The sequence below is a fragment of the Ischnura elegans genome, chromosome 6, assembly GCF_921293095.1.
Source record: "Ischnura elegans chromosome 6, ioIscEleg1.1, whole genome shotgun sequence".
Lineage (NCBI taxonomy): Eukaryota > Metazoa > Arthropoda > Insecta > Odonata > Coenagrionidae > Ischnura > Ischnura elegans.
In genome coordinates this window covers 27508631-27526549 of record NC_060251.1, presented here as the reverse complement: position 1 = coordinate 27526549, position 17919 = coordinate 27508631, and the positions used below count along the sequence as shown (strand labels likewise).

The window sequence follows — 17919 nt, the reverse complement described above, 5'->3', positions numbered from 1 at the left end:
ACATGAGAAGTGATCCATTATATAATGTGTGATAAACTGTGAGCAATTTATGGTATAAAATTTGAAACTAATGACAAAGTAAGCTATATTTGGAGCACAATAATGATGCCAGAAAAACTCATAGTGATTATTCGACACCAGAGGAATTGGATATACATTGTGATGTGCACAAATAAATACTAGGGATCTAATTAAGATCGAATTAAATCAATATTCTAAATATTTTTAATTAATCCTGCATACCCACATTCTTCCCCAAGAAGCCTTTACAGGTATTTTTGACCGTTGATTGTTAAACTAAATGGCAAACTGGGTGCACTGCATGGGTAACACTGTACCAGTTAACCAAAATTATTCAGCTCGCTGGACAAAAATATTACTCTAATAATTAGTAAAAACTAAGAAGCAAAACAACACTTGGAGAGACACGAGGAATCCTGTTTCGCAAATTTTAGCGTAGTAACCAATTAATTTTCGATCAAACTAACTTAACTGGTAATGAAAACCTTAAAGGCCTGGCAGAAATAATTTGAGGCATCCAAAAATGAATTTCACAAAAAGAAGCGTGAAAAAAAACGAATGACTTGAGAAGTAACATAAATAATTGATATGATAAGATATAGGTACATTACAGTTTCTATGGCTTTTTAAAGATTACTAAATTAAAATACTACGACACATCGTCCCCATCATCATACACTAGATGCCGCAGTCTTCACAAAAGTTTGTTCCAATATAAAATAATTTCGCGTTGATGAAGTTCGAATCGCAAGACGAACAGCAAGGTATTTGAGGGGCAATAGATGTAAGAGTCCCTGATTTTTTTTGACGAAAGGAACGCAAGTAGCAATTTTGTAATCAGCTCCACGAAAACGGCAAGGGATAATTCTCCCGCGGGAGCGCGAACCAAATGAAGCACCCAAAGAGAGAGAGTGAGTTTAAGTAAGCCGGAGAGAAGGCGGAAAGCAGACCGAGGAAGGCGCGGATGGACTAATTGGCGCCGATCCATCTGCGAGAGGTAACATAGGGATCAGAATCCACACGGAATCAACCGAGTGGCCGGCTAGATCTGATGTTTACCGGCAAACGTAAATAGACGCGATCCACAAGAACATATCGCGTAAACATTTCGCCTTGTCTTTCCCGGCCCCATCTTTTCCAACTGCTCGAAACCACCCCCGCGCGGGCAGCTCCAAATACGGGCACATCGCCGCGAAGCAACGCCTGACCGCCCGCCGCATACGCGTGTCCCACCGGTTGTCTACATCCACGGGGCGGGACTGACCCGTGGATGCACGGATATTGTTACAATGGAGGATTCTCCAATCGGCCTCTTGATGTGATACCAACAATCGCGCGTGCAAATGGGTTTACAAAACTGGCCCCTCGGCGAGATGGGCACAGCGGTCCGAGATGGTATGAAACGGTAGTTATTGGGGCACAGGTCATGGAAAAAACAGCAAAAATTGGCCATAATCGCATTTTTTTCGCGGTGTTCCACCACCTAAATATTCTTTTTTCATTACATTAGCCGAAAGGTATTTTAATAATCCTTCGAAGCACATTTTTTCTTTGTGGCCCTCTCAAAAATATGTTATGAAAATTAGCGTTTGAAATTTACAAATCGACGCCATTTCTCCTTTTGCCACTGAAAAGTTGTGAAAAAATTGGGCATCTGCTGCATTACGAAAGCCCTCAAATGCCGCAAACTGCATTGAAAAATATGATTTCTACCCCGAGATATTAAAAAACTGTAAATCGAATTTTAGAGCGAGCCGGCCCTGGTGGGCCTCTAGAGGGCTGAAAGTGCGGGGAGGTCGGTCCTTTTTTATCCCAAATCCTATGCCCCAAGTCCGGAAAAAATTCCGGAGGTGGGACTTCTCACCCTTTTATTAGGCTATGCCCTTTACATTCGAGATAATGAAACCAATCATATTCATAGCTGTTCAAGGCTATTCCTTGCGATGCAAATATTATTGCGTAAATTTTGAGGGTAAGTGGATCGCATAACGCTGATCGCCGTGTTGCGGCCATTTTTGAAAACAAATTCAAATGCACAAAAAGTGGCAACATAAATCAAGCCTTTACGAGAATGACTTGGACCTCGTCTTAAGAAATCCCTAGTCCCTAGAAGCGAGAGAATAAAGAAAAGAAAGCGAACCGCTCAGGTGCTCAACGCGAACTTCACGTTGGCTGTCTTGGTATTTTAGCACAAATTTCGCGTGATTACATAAGTCTTTTTAACAGCTGCATGTTACTGGGTCATTACTCTTCTTGAATATTATTAACGGCAATTACAGATCAACCGACCTTCTTTCTCTATTCCCGCTTCGTGTTCCTTGGCGCACGACGAGGTCGAGTGACTTATTTCATCGTTTCACCCCCCGCCTATCCGTCTCAAAACGCTCTTTTCTAATCAGACTTCCTTCTGCCATTAACTTCGATGCCAAATGCATTAGAAACTTCGATACTTTTTTCGTTCCTAATCCATCTTGCACCATCTCTAACGTATTTTCCCCCTACTCCTCGCACCACCCGATGAAGTCAACCATTTTTCGTTATTTATTTGTAAATACTGATGAATATTATTTTCTTCATTGTTGGTTACGCTTTGCTGTACATTAGTAAATTATTCTGTCTATATAGTGAGTCCTCTATAATTGGCCTCGCGCTTTTTTTTGGACTGCATTAAATAAATAAATAAATAAATTACGCACAGAAAACTCACTGAATGTGAAACTAAAATTATTAACTGCACCGCGGTCATTATATCATATCGGGCATGATCCATCATTCCAAAAAATTTGTACTGGTCATTCCTGATGATGAGGAGCGTGTCGTACTTGGACTGGAGGCTGGAGAAAATGGACACTATAACCCGGTTGGAAAACCGAGAAAACCATAACCAGTCTATCTGCCGGGAAAGCACTACATCTTTCTTCCGTGTTAAGGCTGTTTCTCGACCGGGAAAGCACGCAGAAACATTAAAGGGCGAATGGGTCGAGGTGGACTAAAAGCGGCAACGTCTCCCTTGAAAAAGGAAAACCAGATGTAATTCCAAAGTCGCTCTTTCTCAAATAAACGCAGTGGCCAGTTTTGACAGCCTCCGCGCCAGCCGGAGAGGCGAATCTTAAAGCGCGAGCGAACTGTGAGGAAGAAACGAGGCACTTTGGGGGCCCCCCAGAGGATGGAAACGCAACCTTCGGCGATATACGTCACAGATACTCGGAGGCCGCGCGTCAGGCTAATATTGCTAGAGCAATTGAGAATAGATAACTTTCAGAGCGACACGGAAAACATTATAACAAAACCCCACTATTATTTCCAGGTCCGACGAAAACGATACATTAAGAAAAATATTTTGCGGAAACGACACGTATGGAAATTCGTTTTTCCCTCGAAAAAATGAGATCTTTCATAAATGCTACCGAAACTTCGTTAAGGGTATTTTCTTTTTATTTGTTAAAAATGGTGTCTTAACACCTCCCAACACCTATTGAGACGGCTTTTATGTAGATTTAGTGACCTGAGTTGTCCCCAGACTTGTTTTCCCCCAACGCCCTCAAAACTCTAGCAAACTGTACACTAGTACCATTTGTCATTATCATTCTTATTTGGCGTGAGCACCACCACAATCGATTTTTCTACACGGTTATTTCCAAAATATTTTGAGCATTGCTCAACTGAAACAAAACACTTATAAAACTAATGTATAACAAGAAATACATTCATTTATGCACATAGGTATTTACAAAGGGAAACTTTTTATATCTATGAAGCATAAACACAATTCTCCTGAAAAATTTTCCATTACATTTCATCGAAAATACAGAAAACGATTCGCACAATTCCTACACTCTCTTTTAATTTTAAGCCAAAAGAATGGGCAAATGAATCTCCTAGGAATGTAAACACGAGATGCACTGAGAGTGAATAGATTCCATAGGCGAGGTACACGCCACTTCGCCAGTGTAACGTCACCGAGCAACGGAAAAATATTAATAGAGATAGTTAAATCCTCAAAGTGGGGAACATTACCAAACTTTTTATTTTACAGCTATCTCTGCTGGTGTTAGATGTTACAACTCTCGCGAAACGCCTACGTTAAAAATTCTTATAAAACGATTGCAGGGTTTAAGGAATTTGAGCACCATGCATTCAGGGCTACCGAAAGCTATACAACTATTAAAAGTAGAAACTAACGAAAGATGACTCGGAAACGCAGTAGCATGAAAGTCGGAATTAGCTCACGGATTCTTGAGATAAACTCAAAATTTATATCAGAAGAGTATATCTACCCTCTGAAATTCCCACAAGTCCAAGCTATCGTACAGCTGAACAAGTACTGAAGTATACCACGATGAGCAACAAGTCACACACACATTGAGCACTTATTTCGTCGTCGATTTCCCATAATTCTGCATATACTAAGTTAACAACTCTTCCATGGACATTGAGGAATAGTGAATCTTAATCAAGCACCTATATTTCAGAGCCACTAAAATAATAAGTCCTTAAGAGCAATGGAAGGCGTGACAGGATGTGAAACGTGACGCATACTTTAAGCTATATCTCATTACTAACTGCCCTATGGTATGCTAAGTACGTAAGCCCTACGGTAAGGTGATAGTATCGTGCACCCTGAAAATCTGACGGTAGAGCTGTATTTATATGGAATCCGACTAATTTCAACCTAACTTGGCAAGGAAACAACTATTTAGCATCACGAGAATAAAATTAATGGATAAATCGCATTCAGGGCGTATAAGCAGTAATTTTCCCAGGTTGTTATCAAAGGAAAACTGCTGAAGAAAAAGAAACACGGGACTCCAGAGGAGAGGGCGCATCGCTGTCATTCATTACGTCCGAGAAAGTAGAGCACGGACGCGATAAGAGGAGAAGGAGCAAACTCTGATGGCCCACTCTAGTACTTTCAACCAATGCCTCTCGGCAAGAGGAATGCTTCCATAAACCCCTTGACGTCAAGCATTATCTCACGGGACCTAGTAAGGAGCGATTAGGAGGAAAGAGTGCAACCGAGTTAGGGAGTAATGACACCGAATTCATCATCAGATTGCCTAATGCATCCGATGCACAAGTTGGAAGACAGCTAGATTACGAGAAAATTTTACTAATTTCACGATCATGAAAATTGATGCACCTCAGACACTGCAGCCTATGTCCTCATACCTGGAATACGCTCTTCAGGTACGAAAATACACATTTGGAATAAGAGGAATATTAACAAGGGCAAGAGAGAATAACTTAAAGATAATTACACTTCCTTGTCCTCCTTTTCGTAAGAAGACCGCTCGTATATGTTAACCTCTCTTCACACTCAATAATCCCTTAAATATTTTCAAATATCTACATGAAATCCACAGTGCCAAAGGAGATACGGAATAATTTCAATGGCAGGCAGCATTAACCAACAATAAGTATCAATTAACTAATGGTGACATCAAAGCAGTAATTTAAATGCAAATTCATTTTTGCAGAGTGAACGCTCTTTTAAGAACATCTTAAAGAGTTTCAAGTTTACATTATCAATTTTTCGGGAAAATTAATAATGTAAACTTGAATGAATTTAACGATAAATTGTGAAGCAGACCTTCCGGAAAATCTCACGTTGTTTCTAGGTATTATTCCACGATTAGACGGAAGAGAACAATTGATATGGAAAATAAACTAGATCGATGACACTCCGCGGAAGCTTTCTCTCTTTGTCTCAGAGGTCGCCTCTCTCCTACTTGACCGATGTGTTACTCGCTTAAAGCTTAAAACTATTAATTTGTAACTTTCACAATTTATGAAGCCAACTCTGGTCAACATTAACCTGTACCTCAAACTTGCACATTTTGCTCAATTAGTTTTTCAATGTACTGATTTCCACATTCAAGTAGTATTCGCCACCATTTAATGGTAAGCGCAAACTCACTCCAATATATTTATTTTAAATTAACACCATATTTCTATTCCTACCGAACAGAGTAGTACGTATAATAAAGTTTAGGATAGGTATATAGGGTTATTTACGCTATGTAATCCGGCCTGTCACCCTTTCTAAATCTCTTAATTCTCACTTAAATCCTCATTATAATCTCAATATTTTTACCACTTAATATGAAACAAATTTAGAAGGAAACTGTTGCACTGCACTCCAAAGTTTTCCCCGGGAACATCCAGCTTCACAGCTTGCACCTCGTTTGGATAATTGAGCCGGGACGAATAGGCGGGAAGGCAAATGGGACGGGAGAAAGAAATTGCAGATAATGAAGAGGAAGCGAGCAAGGTGGGTTCAGGGAGAGAAGGAAGGATTGGAGGCGTGGATGGTGTGGGGAGCAGATAAAGAGGTGCCGCACTCGGCAGAGGCCTATTTTCGACCGTAGGGTGGGTCCGAGGAGAAGGCGGTCGGTGTCCGTAAATAGCCGCGGCGAGGCAGCTGGGGTTCCGCCCGGCCGAGGAAAGCGAAGGAACACGGAGGGAGGGTGGGGGGGTCTGAAGGGAAAGCCCCCCCCCCCCACACAACTCACTTCTACCAAGCGGAGGAGAGCCTCCCTGACCCTTCCAGAGCCATCTGGGAGGGACGCAGGGAAAGGACGGCTGGAGCAGGACGAGGAGTCTGAACCAGGACGACCATTTAATGCTCTTAGTGCCACCCAAATTATGTGGCAATAACGATAAACTAAATTTGAGAACTTTGTAGCACTTTATTGAAAAACATTATATGTTACTATACTCGAAATCAATGTACTTAATTTTTATTTTATTTCACCGAAATATAATTATATTTTGGCTGTAATATTCTTATTCACTGTTTGAGGGATAAAACCAAATGTATTAGCTTATTATGATTTTAAATCCGGTATACCCTCGAACCGATATATCGGCTCCTGGCACTTTTCGCCCGTGAAACAAATGCCGATATATTTCAACTTTTGTCGGGTTTCCGCGCGGGTAAGATATTCGATATTCTTCAGTAGCCTTGAGAATGGGTGAGGAGTCGGAACCCGAAACGTCGGCGTTCTTCGAATATCTTACCCGCGTGGAAACCCGAGAAAAGTTTAAATATTCTGTTCCACGGGAGAGTATAAAATCAAAGACCTGGACAACAAATGAAACCTCCGGCCACATAAGTAGCAAAACAGCTTCATAAGCATCCTTTGCCTTGATGATAATCCATTCTTAATATTGTCATCAGAGGAGTATTTGTGTTACCGGCAGTATTCCCGTGAAAATTACCATTTTCCTTTATCATATGACGAAAACAACCACAGACTACTGACAATATTTAATTTTCTCCAGAGCTTACAGCGGAAGATACAAGCATGCAAAAAACGTTTCAAATATATACTCAGAAGATCTCTCCAGGGGTTATATAATAAAGCGAAGGAAAGGATACACGAGGAGTAGCTTTCGTTCTAGCTCTACATTTATTGCCGTTTTTAATCTCACAGATTTATTTTGGCTCGTATCCTCTGGAGTAAAAATATGATCATAAAGCTGAGCTTATGATAAGGTTTTCCTGGTATCAGACCAACGAAAGTTTGCGTAAGCTCATTGGCGAAACACTAAGACAGCCTGGAATATTAAATCCAAGGACATGTATTTGAAAAAGCATAGCATATGAAAATATTTGATATTATAAACTCATTCATTGGAAGGCAATTGGTAATTTGGTCAACCAACCAAGTGTGTAAGATAATGCTGAAATGAGAAAGTTCCACGGCGTAATTACCTAGAGCTAAATTTATACCAGTAAAAGCCCATTCCTTTCCCTTGGGCTGCAACCTTGCCACGGCGGAAAGCCTTCCGCGTTCCTATGACCCCTAGAGCTACACTGGTGGGATAAATTCTTAATTACTTCCGGTAGGAGTCAGACGAAAGGTAGTCGACGTGATGGTGTTACGTAAAAGACACTGTTGGAATGGAAGTGGGGAACCCTACAAACAATCTCTTCCCCGAAAACATGGAGCTTAACCAAACCAGCCTCGCATGGTATCGCGGGATACAGCCCGTAAGGGTGGATGCCGTAGGCGGCAGCGAGATCGGAAAGGTCCTCGAGGTCCTTATCATCGTAGAGAAATTTATCATAATATCTAAAAGGAAAGTCCATGAATGGAGGGGAGACAGCAAGAATATTTCTTAAATACTCCATAAAAACCTAATATAATCGGTATAATATTTCAATAATAATGGAAGTGTATAAGCAGAATAATAAGCTAGGAGAGCTCATTTCTAGCCCAGCTCGGGGAATAGCCTCAAATCTGCATCCTCGCGACGAAAGGAAGACTCACACAGAGAGCCACCTAAATCCAAGGAAGAAATCTCATAGTATGGGATTGTTTGTCTCATAGTATCTCTCTATCTAATAGAAATCTCATAGTATGGGACAAGTTTGGGCTCACATTTAAGGAGAACACCTCAGCCAGAAGTGGATGGCTGCAGTTTCCAAGGTCCACCACCATTTACTGCGCGAGTGAAAATAAATGGTCCCTTAACAGTCCTCCGGTGCAAAGACCGTGAAATTGTGAACCGAAGGAAGACGCTGCACTATATGAATTTAATTTCTCTTTACCGAAGCCGCAGATTTTTCCAAACCCAGCATCCCATTTCACTGGCTGGCCAGTTCCCATTAACTGCGCCACATACAGAAGAGACAAAAAAGCGAACTTTTATTCGAAAATTTTCGAAATTGAGACAGAAATTTCTATGAGTGATAATCAGTGTATTTATAAATAATAATAAAAATATGATCATATGAATTTTGCGACGTCTTAAAAATCGGTTTATAAATAATACTTCTTTCACTATAAGTGATGCAACTTATGCCCGTCACCTGTTTTGCCTGAAATGTTTACGATTTCCCTTTGCCACCACAGCTGTAAAATACAAAATGCAAGTATAGAATAAATTCTATCATACTAGTATAAAACGTAATTCTACGTTATCTTGAAAATCGATAGTATATTGAAGTGAGCTGTTAAATATATAGCAGTTTATCCGTTGTTTTTTCGAAATGTCTCGGAAACAACTATGTCACATAAGGAAAGAATTTTGTACACATTCCTAACTACTTTTCCAGAGAGTAATTTCATTTTTGGGAGTTCTCTGACGCCTCTCCAATTTCCTTGAGAACAGTTTATCCGGCTTCCGGCTCGCTGAAGCGAATCTGGAACAACCCAACTGCATGCTTAAGAACAACCAAAATTTAGGTCTCTCCTTTCAGATACTGCCAAGCATAAAAGAATACATTTCCCACTGACAGAATATTTCGAGAAATATTTCACAAACGTATATGTCACAATTTTAACAGCGCTAGCTCAGATTAAAACTTTATACTAGTACAGTAGCTCATTTTTCTCTATTTTATGATCAGCTTCACTATAAAAGCCCCCTAAAAACACAAGCAACCCTTCATTAACAATTTCTTATAAGTAACAACAGACTGAGTTTTCATCTAACAGAAATCGATTGCAACCATTCCCAATTTTAAATATATCGTTGCGTGAATGAGATGTTTCAAACTGCTAATTTATCCATATTCCTGTTCTGTAACACAAACTTCAAGATATTTGAAGTTTTATCTCCAACGTTACACAGCCCAACGCATTTCTTCACCAGACACGTCTCTAACTGACATAGCTAAAACTTTACCTAGTCTCGTATAAACAGTCAAGTTATGAAGTCTTACAGAGTTCCGCTGACAGCTGTACGCCGCATGTTTTTTTTTGATATTTTTATCAACACGGCTCGCATTTTCTTTCAACAGTTAGGGAACGTCACAACACGAGATAATTCTAATTCTGCCTCTGACATTATCAAGACGACTTCTGCCACAAATGACGACCATTTCAGCAGTTCTACACAGTTACAGCCTGCCTTGATGGGCGATATATCTATTATTCCTATATACCTGTTTTTCCAAGTTCCTGCAGCATAAAATTGTAAACGGAAAATCAATATCACGAACCTGTGGCACTACATCCGGCATAGAACGTCGAGACGGGTTCGGGAATAAACGAGTATTTGGAATAGAATATTTCCAACATTACCTGGCACTTAAATGAAGTCCGTGCATCGAACAACCACAATTGAGTAACACTTAAGATCTAAAAAGGTAATAAGTAATTACAAGAAAATAAACAGGCAAAATTATTATTTAAAATACACTCAAGCACTGCCCAAGAAAAGCATGTCCCAATATTATTTTAACCGCTTAATTCTTGTTACTTTCGTTTTCTATTTACAATTATAAGTTAAAATAAACTCACAGTTGCACTGCCCAAGGAAAGTAAGTCCCAATATTATATTAACCGCCTAATTCTTGTTACTTCCGTTCTCTTTGGTTCTGACAACATGGAAAATGGAGAAGGTGTGGAAAATGGAACTGAAAAGGAAGTTTTAGAAATGGATGGTGATATCAAGAAACCGCTGAAGGAGAAAAAAGGAATGCATGGAGCGAGTAATGATGGGGAAGGGTACGGGCAAACCAGAGATAGCGGAAAGTATGTTGAAAAATGGTGGAAAAGGGAGGAAGATAAAAGAGTTAACGAATAGGATGAAGAGTAATAGACCGAAGTCTACTCTAAGAAGGGTTTTCCGCATGGCAATGGAGACAAGTAATTGGTTTCCAGCAAAATTATACTTTTTTTCAAACAAGAAATCCACGATTTTCAGGAAAAAAATTAAGAAAAATAATTGACAAGAAAGAAACACCACCATGATTTTTTGCTAAATCGTTTTGATACGAATACTCACTGTGGAGTCAAATAGGAAACAGAAACAAGAAATGCGCATTAAGTGCTATCACGCAAAGCGATAATATCGTACATCTTTTGCCCAGATTGTTCTGTTTTATACATAACTAAAGCCTCAACCGGACTGAGTTCAAGTGAATACGGATGTAGTACACAACCTAAATGTCTTCAGGTAAATTTAAATTTTGAAAATTTTGTTCGTAAACTTTGAGTTTCTTCCATAAAGAAAACCCACAGTTAACGCGGGATACCCTCTAAAAAAGGACAATTTTTCCGAAGACTATAAAAGGTAAATAAACAGAAATGGATACTACAAATAATTTCTTCGACAATAGTCTCGGTCTAATTTATAATGCATTTGATGCAATACGACTGACCAAAGCCGATTACGCCTCATACAACGCAAAAAAAAATCCAATACCGCTGTTGCATCTCATTCATTTCCAAGCGCACTTCGCGTGGCATTTATGTTTCCCAATCCTTGGAAAATGTTGCACTGGCGGGGGTAGCACTGAAAAATAACCTCCCACGCCGAGCTTCCACTCATTCTCACGTGAGAGTGAGAGATTCTAAAGAGGCGACGAGGGGAGTGGGCGAAAGGGGAGTAGAATGGGGGTGGGCAGAGAGGGGGGAAGGGGATGATCCGCCCACGCAAGTCGAGGCTGCACGAGCGCGCGGTGCGCACGGCAAGGTCTCGCATTTCGGGGACCGCCCGCCAACCCCACTCTCTCCCGACCAAGGGGAGACCCCACCACCAACATTCCAATACAGAATTCTCCAGTCGGCCTCTGGATAAACTGTCGCCCTTTGTGCCTTGGGCGAAGTTTAGAGTTTTATGCTGGGGGGCAGCAATCCTGCCGGGGGTTGGAATACCCCCCAGTGCAATAGGGGGGCATCCGGGGCTCTCCCTGGAAAATTTATTTAAATTTCCTTCTGAAAACAGCATTTTAAGTACCTACCATCTAGGACTAAAATTTATTAGACCCTTTGATAATTTTTCTTCAATGGTACTTGAATTTACACGCTTCTTATTTTTTTCGGACAAACTACCACTTGAATTGGGGGGGGGGGGCTCTGGCCACCCCAAAACTCCATCCCGGCTTTGCGAATTTAAATGAATTTTCAAAGCCGCATTTCGCATCGATGACAGCAGAGCGATCTGAATTACTCGGGGTGGTTAGCTACAACTGGGGTTTTGCGTAAAGTATTCTCGGGAATTCAACCTGTTAAATTTGTTTTACATCACCAACAATTCAACGGACGACACGCCCATCATTCTAAGGGCAATTAAATTATAAGTATGACTCAAATATTAATTAGATCCTAAATAATAAAATATTTTCCATCCCTCGCGAGAGCAAATACTTTATTTCAAATAAATGAGAATCATTGGATCGGCCTGCACTCATCGCCTCTCACCGGAAAATTCGATTAAAATGCGAATATGAAAAAAAGAGAATAGTGGCAGACGCAAGCTTGAAGGGAAAGAGGAAAACGGCGGATTGCAGAGGGAAACCCCATTGTTGCTGGGAAATATATCTGCATACCACACGTTCCCCTTTTCAACAGTCGCGAGAGAGATTTATTACACAATGTCATTCTTTTCCACGAGCCAGACATTTGTCGCTGCCAAAAAGGGTCACGGGTCATCAAGCGCCAAACCGTCCGTTGCAGTAAGCGCTTTAGTCTAAAGATATCATGGCTGAAAATTTACGCGTGTCGAATAGTTTACTATGGTGTCACAATAAAAGCTGAATTTCTCACATGCCACACGATGGATTACATCGTCAGAATAATTGAGACTAGAAATCTTTCAGGGTGAAAAATGTGGCAAAACAGAGGAACTGCACTTATTTACAGGACCCATAGAAACTGCAGAAACAAGTGACTTTGTACGCAGTCACACGCATGGGTGCAAAATCAAATACGCCAACGGGTGAAGTTCGCCGTGAAAAAATATTTTACTTAGCCGGGATTCAAACCCGGATCTCCCGAATTCCGGTCAGGTGTGTTAACCAGTTCCACCACCAAAATTGAAATTCTTCGTCGCAGACAAGCGACAAAATGAGGGTTTTTCACCCCGACAGTGGCTTAGCAAGCACGACCCTCGCCACATGTGCCACAGTATGGACTTGTGATGTCAATATCTTGTTCGGTAAAACCCATCCCGAAGTTCGCTATGAAAAAATGGCTTGGTGGTGGAACTGGTTAACACACCTGACCGCCAATCGGGATATCCAGGTTCGAATCCCGGCTAAGTCAAATATTTTTTCAAGGCGAACTTCATCCGTTGGTGTATGTAACCCATCGAAACGATGAAATAAAGAGAGAATCATTACCGAACGGATAGGCATTGTAATCCATTTTTCCGACCCAAAGGCACTACGAAAAATAGGTTTACAAGGATACTTGGACACCCTGGTTGCGAGTTAATTTTGTGGTACATGCTCACGGCTAAATAAATACATTCATGCCTCTGTCTATCCCACACAACTTTATTAGGTACGACATCGACAGGTTTCAACACTCCCTTGTCATTAATAAGAGGGAATACTTAATACAAGAGGTATATCCCCTTGAGAGTCGAAACCGATCAAAGTTGTACCTAGTTTATACGTGGTAAATAGACGATGTTATCAACGAGTTTATACATATCATCTGCCCGGAAACCCTAAACAAGCTACCAGTCAGAGAGCGTCGACTGTAGACCTCGTTCGGGAGGCTGTGCGGATGCCGTAATGTTTGCAGGGAGGGGAGAGAGAGGCGTGGGTGGTTTTTTGGCTGGCATCACTTGTTGAATTCCCTGGAACAAATCCACCCCTCGAACCGAATCAATAATCCCGAAGAGAAAGCCCCTTCCCCCACCCCTTTTCGCCGCCGAAACCGAGACACACTGCAGGGTTGAAGTAGAGGCGTTCCCGCTGCGGGAATCTTGTGACGAAATTCCCACACTCGAGCCGACGGCTTACTTCGAATTGACAACACCACAATATTGATCGGCACCTAATGTAACAGCACTCAAAGTGACACACTGCTTGCTACTTCTACCGCTAAATTTTAGTTCAACAGTATCGCACCAGAGGAAAACAAACCAGCTCTACCGACTAATTTCGGGATGAAACTTCATACGCACAGCTACAGGAATGGATTTCTGTAGAGTACCGAAATCATGGGATCAAAATGTGATGTCCATATCCATCAGATATTCAATTCAATTCATAAATTTTCGTGGACCTTTCTTTCCCATCAGATATATTACGATAACAACACAATTGAGGAAAATCAACATAAAGAGATACAAAAAACCCACGACAACAAGGCTCAAAGACAAGTTCTAAGTCCAAATACAAAGAAAAAAATTGATGAAGGAAAAAAAATATTAGCAGTGATTGACACACTGATGATCGATCTCATTTGAAAAGTAAGCTATGAGGTGCAAGTAAATTCCCATTTCAATAGCAAAATCTAATTTGATTTTACACATATAAAATAAAACCATAAGTTCACCCTAGTATGATCCTGATTCGGAATTTATTATCCGTCTTTCTGTTCCAAAAAAATGTTTGTAACTTGGAATAATATTTAATATTTTCCCTGCCCGACTTAAATTCCACCGCCATGTGTGAGTGCAGACATGCAACACAGTATTTCTACATTATTCCTGCAAAAAAACCTACTCAGGCGTCTAGGTCAGGGATTAAACCTGAGTTTGTGGTCACCTGGTATAGGGGCGAAAAAGATTTCGGATTTTTAGTCTTCAAGCAATGGCATTCAGCTTCATCCACTTTATAAACATAATTCTCATTACTTCAGCTATTTGAATTGTAACAATTGTGCGCAATTATTAATCTGATTAAACTATGCTTAATCTTCATTGAACCATAGATTTTTTGAAGAAAGGATGCTTTTATCAAAAATAATCCCTTTTACAACCAAAATACAGTGAATGTGAAAATTAAGCTAACTGCGGACGCCAGCTTAGGTTCATTGAAACAAAAAATATGACACTTGCAACTTAATTTCATGAAAAATAAAACGAAGGACAAAAGAGAACAAGACGCACACTTGAAGAAATTAAATTACCTAACAGAAATATAATTTCAACTCGAACATCATCGCGTGGGAAGAACCACTCGCTATTTTGACACTTCTTAGTCAGCCAACCTTGGACAAACATTTCTTTTAGCGAACCATAACTCAACTTTGTGTTTTCGATTGCAGAACCTATTAACTCTGCACAAGAAAGGCTCCATAATTATCTTCAGAAAAGAAAACGCCAGCACTCGATTACGCTCATTAAGCACCAATAATCGGTATTAAATTAAAAAAGGAAGTAGCAAGGGTGACGGACATATAAACAGAGGGAGAGAGAGAGAGAGAGAGAGAGAGAGAGAGAGAGAGAGAAAATAATATTCGAGGAGTGACTTGGGGGAACAAAGAGGGAGGCTTTTGAAAGCTTTCGAGGTTTATGGAAAGAGCAAGAGAGGATGAGGATTAGGGTTGAGAAGGGGGGATTAGGGCAGATATTCCCATGGTCCCCTGACGCCTCTGTTTCCGCAGGGACAAATTTGAGAGACATCTCACTCCCGCTCCTAATTACGCCCTCGCAATTTCATTCATTAGGCGCATTGATATAATAAGTTTCGCCAAATCCGGCACACACAAACGACTAGCGAGATACCTGAATACACCCCCAAAAATGTCATCGCCGCGCATAATGTAGAGACGACCAAGGAAGATTTGCCCTCGTTTTTTTTTATCGCGGATTTTGTTACGATTTACATTTAAAGGGCCATTTTCTATTTGAAAACATCTCATTAAGTTCTGGAGATATGAATCCCAAAGTATATTACATCTAACATAAGTACAGGATTTTCAAATTTGATATTCCACCGCATCACGCACAATTGAATAGAATTTACTTTGTTTCGATAAAATGGGATGTATAATCTGGGTGTAAAATATTTCTTTTTAGGGATGGGAATAGAGAATAAAATCACTTATTTATGGAATTACGTGTCCGTAATATCACTTGCATTATGAAATTCACGGTTACATTTTACCAAAGTGCAATATCGGATGTTGTTTCGCTTGATTAAAACGATACACCGGAATGTCGACGTCATGAGAAACGTAACACCTGTTTGTAGCCGGAGATATTACCATAATTATCCGCAAGAGTGATTTTCACTGGATCAGCATCATTCCACTGTATTTTCACAGCTTGTCAAGCTTACCGTCGAAAACGTACACGATTAAATACACCAGCTGACACGTTTTTTTTAAACCTCTGTCAATTTGAAAAATAGAAAATAATACGAACTCCATCACAACCTCATGAGGATACTAACGAGAATTTTTAAATAATGGAATATCGCAAAAACGTAGAATTGGCTTCATACATATTAATTCGCAACATCGAAAGAGCTATCCAGCCACGCTCACTCCGAGAAAACGGCTACGATTCCATAATATACCGAACAAATACCTTCACTGGCAAATATTCTCCGCTGACGCTGCATTTAATCATGAATAAATTAAGATACAAGCTGAATCCTCGGAAAACTAGTATCATGGCATGGCTATCGTAATTCAATAGCCAATTATATTTAAAAGCTTTTTGCTTTCCACCCCCAAGCCATATCTGTGTTATAAATTCAAACCTTACGCTGGACCACATCAAATTTGATAAACTATGATTTACTTATAAAATGGGATGTAATATATGCCAGTAAAATGACTCTCCTACCACGGTAAAACATCCTCTTTCGAGTACTATTTTCCGTAAAGTTCTTTTTCTACATGAGTTACCAATGTCCACAATAACCCCGCGCACATCGAAACTCCTTTTCACATTTATTTCCCATTTAAATTCAACACGCTTTCTCACCCCCAAACCTGCTTCACTAGACTACACACTAGACTTCACTTTATTCACTCCAACGGATTAAACATTTCATGAAAGATAATTAGAACCCAAAGTTTGATTTCTTACTCAGAATATTTTGTTATGGCTAAATTTTCTCGGAAGAACTATGTTACCAACATACCTCACCAAATTCTCTCATCGAAAAATACTAGAATTCAGACATCGCTGGGATTAAATAAAAATAATATATTACTGCACACAAAAAATACTTTGAGTGATGGTATTCTGTTGGCTAAGTAACTAATCAGGAAAGGCGGAGGATATTATAAAATTAACACAAGTGAAACTGATAGAAACCATGAAGACAAGTTTGCTAAAGGAGACTCGCTACAATGGCGGAAAGTGTGAATCATGAAAAGTAATAGCATGAGAGTGAGTAGAAAAAAGAATGCAGTATTAGCTCAAGGTAATTCTATATTCTCTTTATACACAACCAATAATGGAAAGGAAACATTTTTCCCAAAATAAGCCTCATGTATACCGATCAAAAATCGCGTAAGCTAGACGAAAATCGATACGAGAGTACGGGATGTCGTTACCACAAACATGTTTTAAAATATTTTTCAAGTATTTTATACGTAACGTGGCCGAGAGATATCGAATTATTACATAGCATAAACTAAGGCTTGAGAAATCTAACAAATTAGGTGGAGTTGGCAAAGATGATAAGGTGTTTGATGTTGTAACTGTGGAGCAGGGTAGTGTCAATACGCCCGGAAGAAGTGTACCCAAGAATATTTGCGATGCGGGTCGATGGTTTTCGGCGTCGCTCTCAGCTGTCTTCGAAAGATCGTCTCGAGATTGGAGGTGATGAAAAGGAGCGAAAACGGAGGGAGAGAAGCAACTACATAGGAGTAGGAATAGCAAACCTCTCCAAAAGGATTGCAAGCAACTACCTGAGTCGATCGGAGAGACTTCTTTAACTCGCTATGTGTGTTTATCCTCGGCTCTAAAGCCATACATATTAAAATGGACGATTAAAGAACGAATAAAGGATTAAAGTATTTAATAAATATTTTATTTAATACTTTAATCCTTAATATTATAATTAATATTAAAATAAATCCGTATTTAAAATAATACGACATATATTAATGTTAAAATAATTACTATTAATATATGTCGGTCTCCACACGTGTTTCCACCAATCGCGCATTTAAATGGGTTTTCAAAAGTGACCTCTCGCGTCGTTAACGGGCAAAGCGATCCGGTTTTCACGAAGGAATAAGC

The 17919-nt window shown here is 40.0% G+C and overlaps 1 protein-coding gene and 1 non-coding gene across 7 annotated transcripts in view; one reads left to right on the top strand and one right to left on the bottom strand.

Annotated features, from left to right (window-relative positions):
• Positions 1 to 17919, bottom strand: part of LOC124160228 (serine/threonine-protein phosphatase 2B catalytic subunit 2-like) — a 517396-nt gene that overhangs the window by 400889 nt on the left and 98588 nt on the right. The gene's annotated exons all lie outside the window — the stretch shown is intronic.
• Trnag-gcc lies at positions 12950 to 13022 on the top strand. The gene has a single exon. It is a non-coding gene; the product is annotated as a tRNA-Gly (tRNA).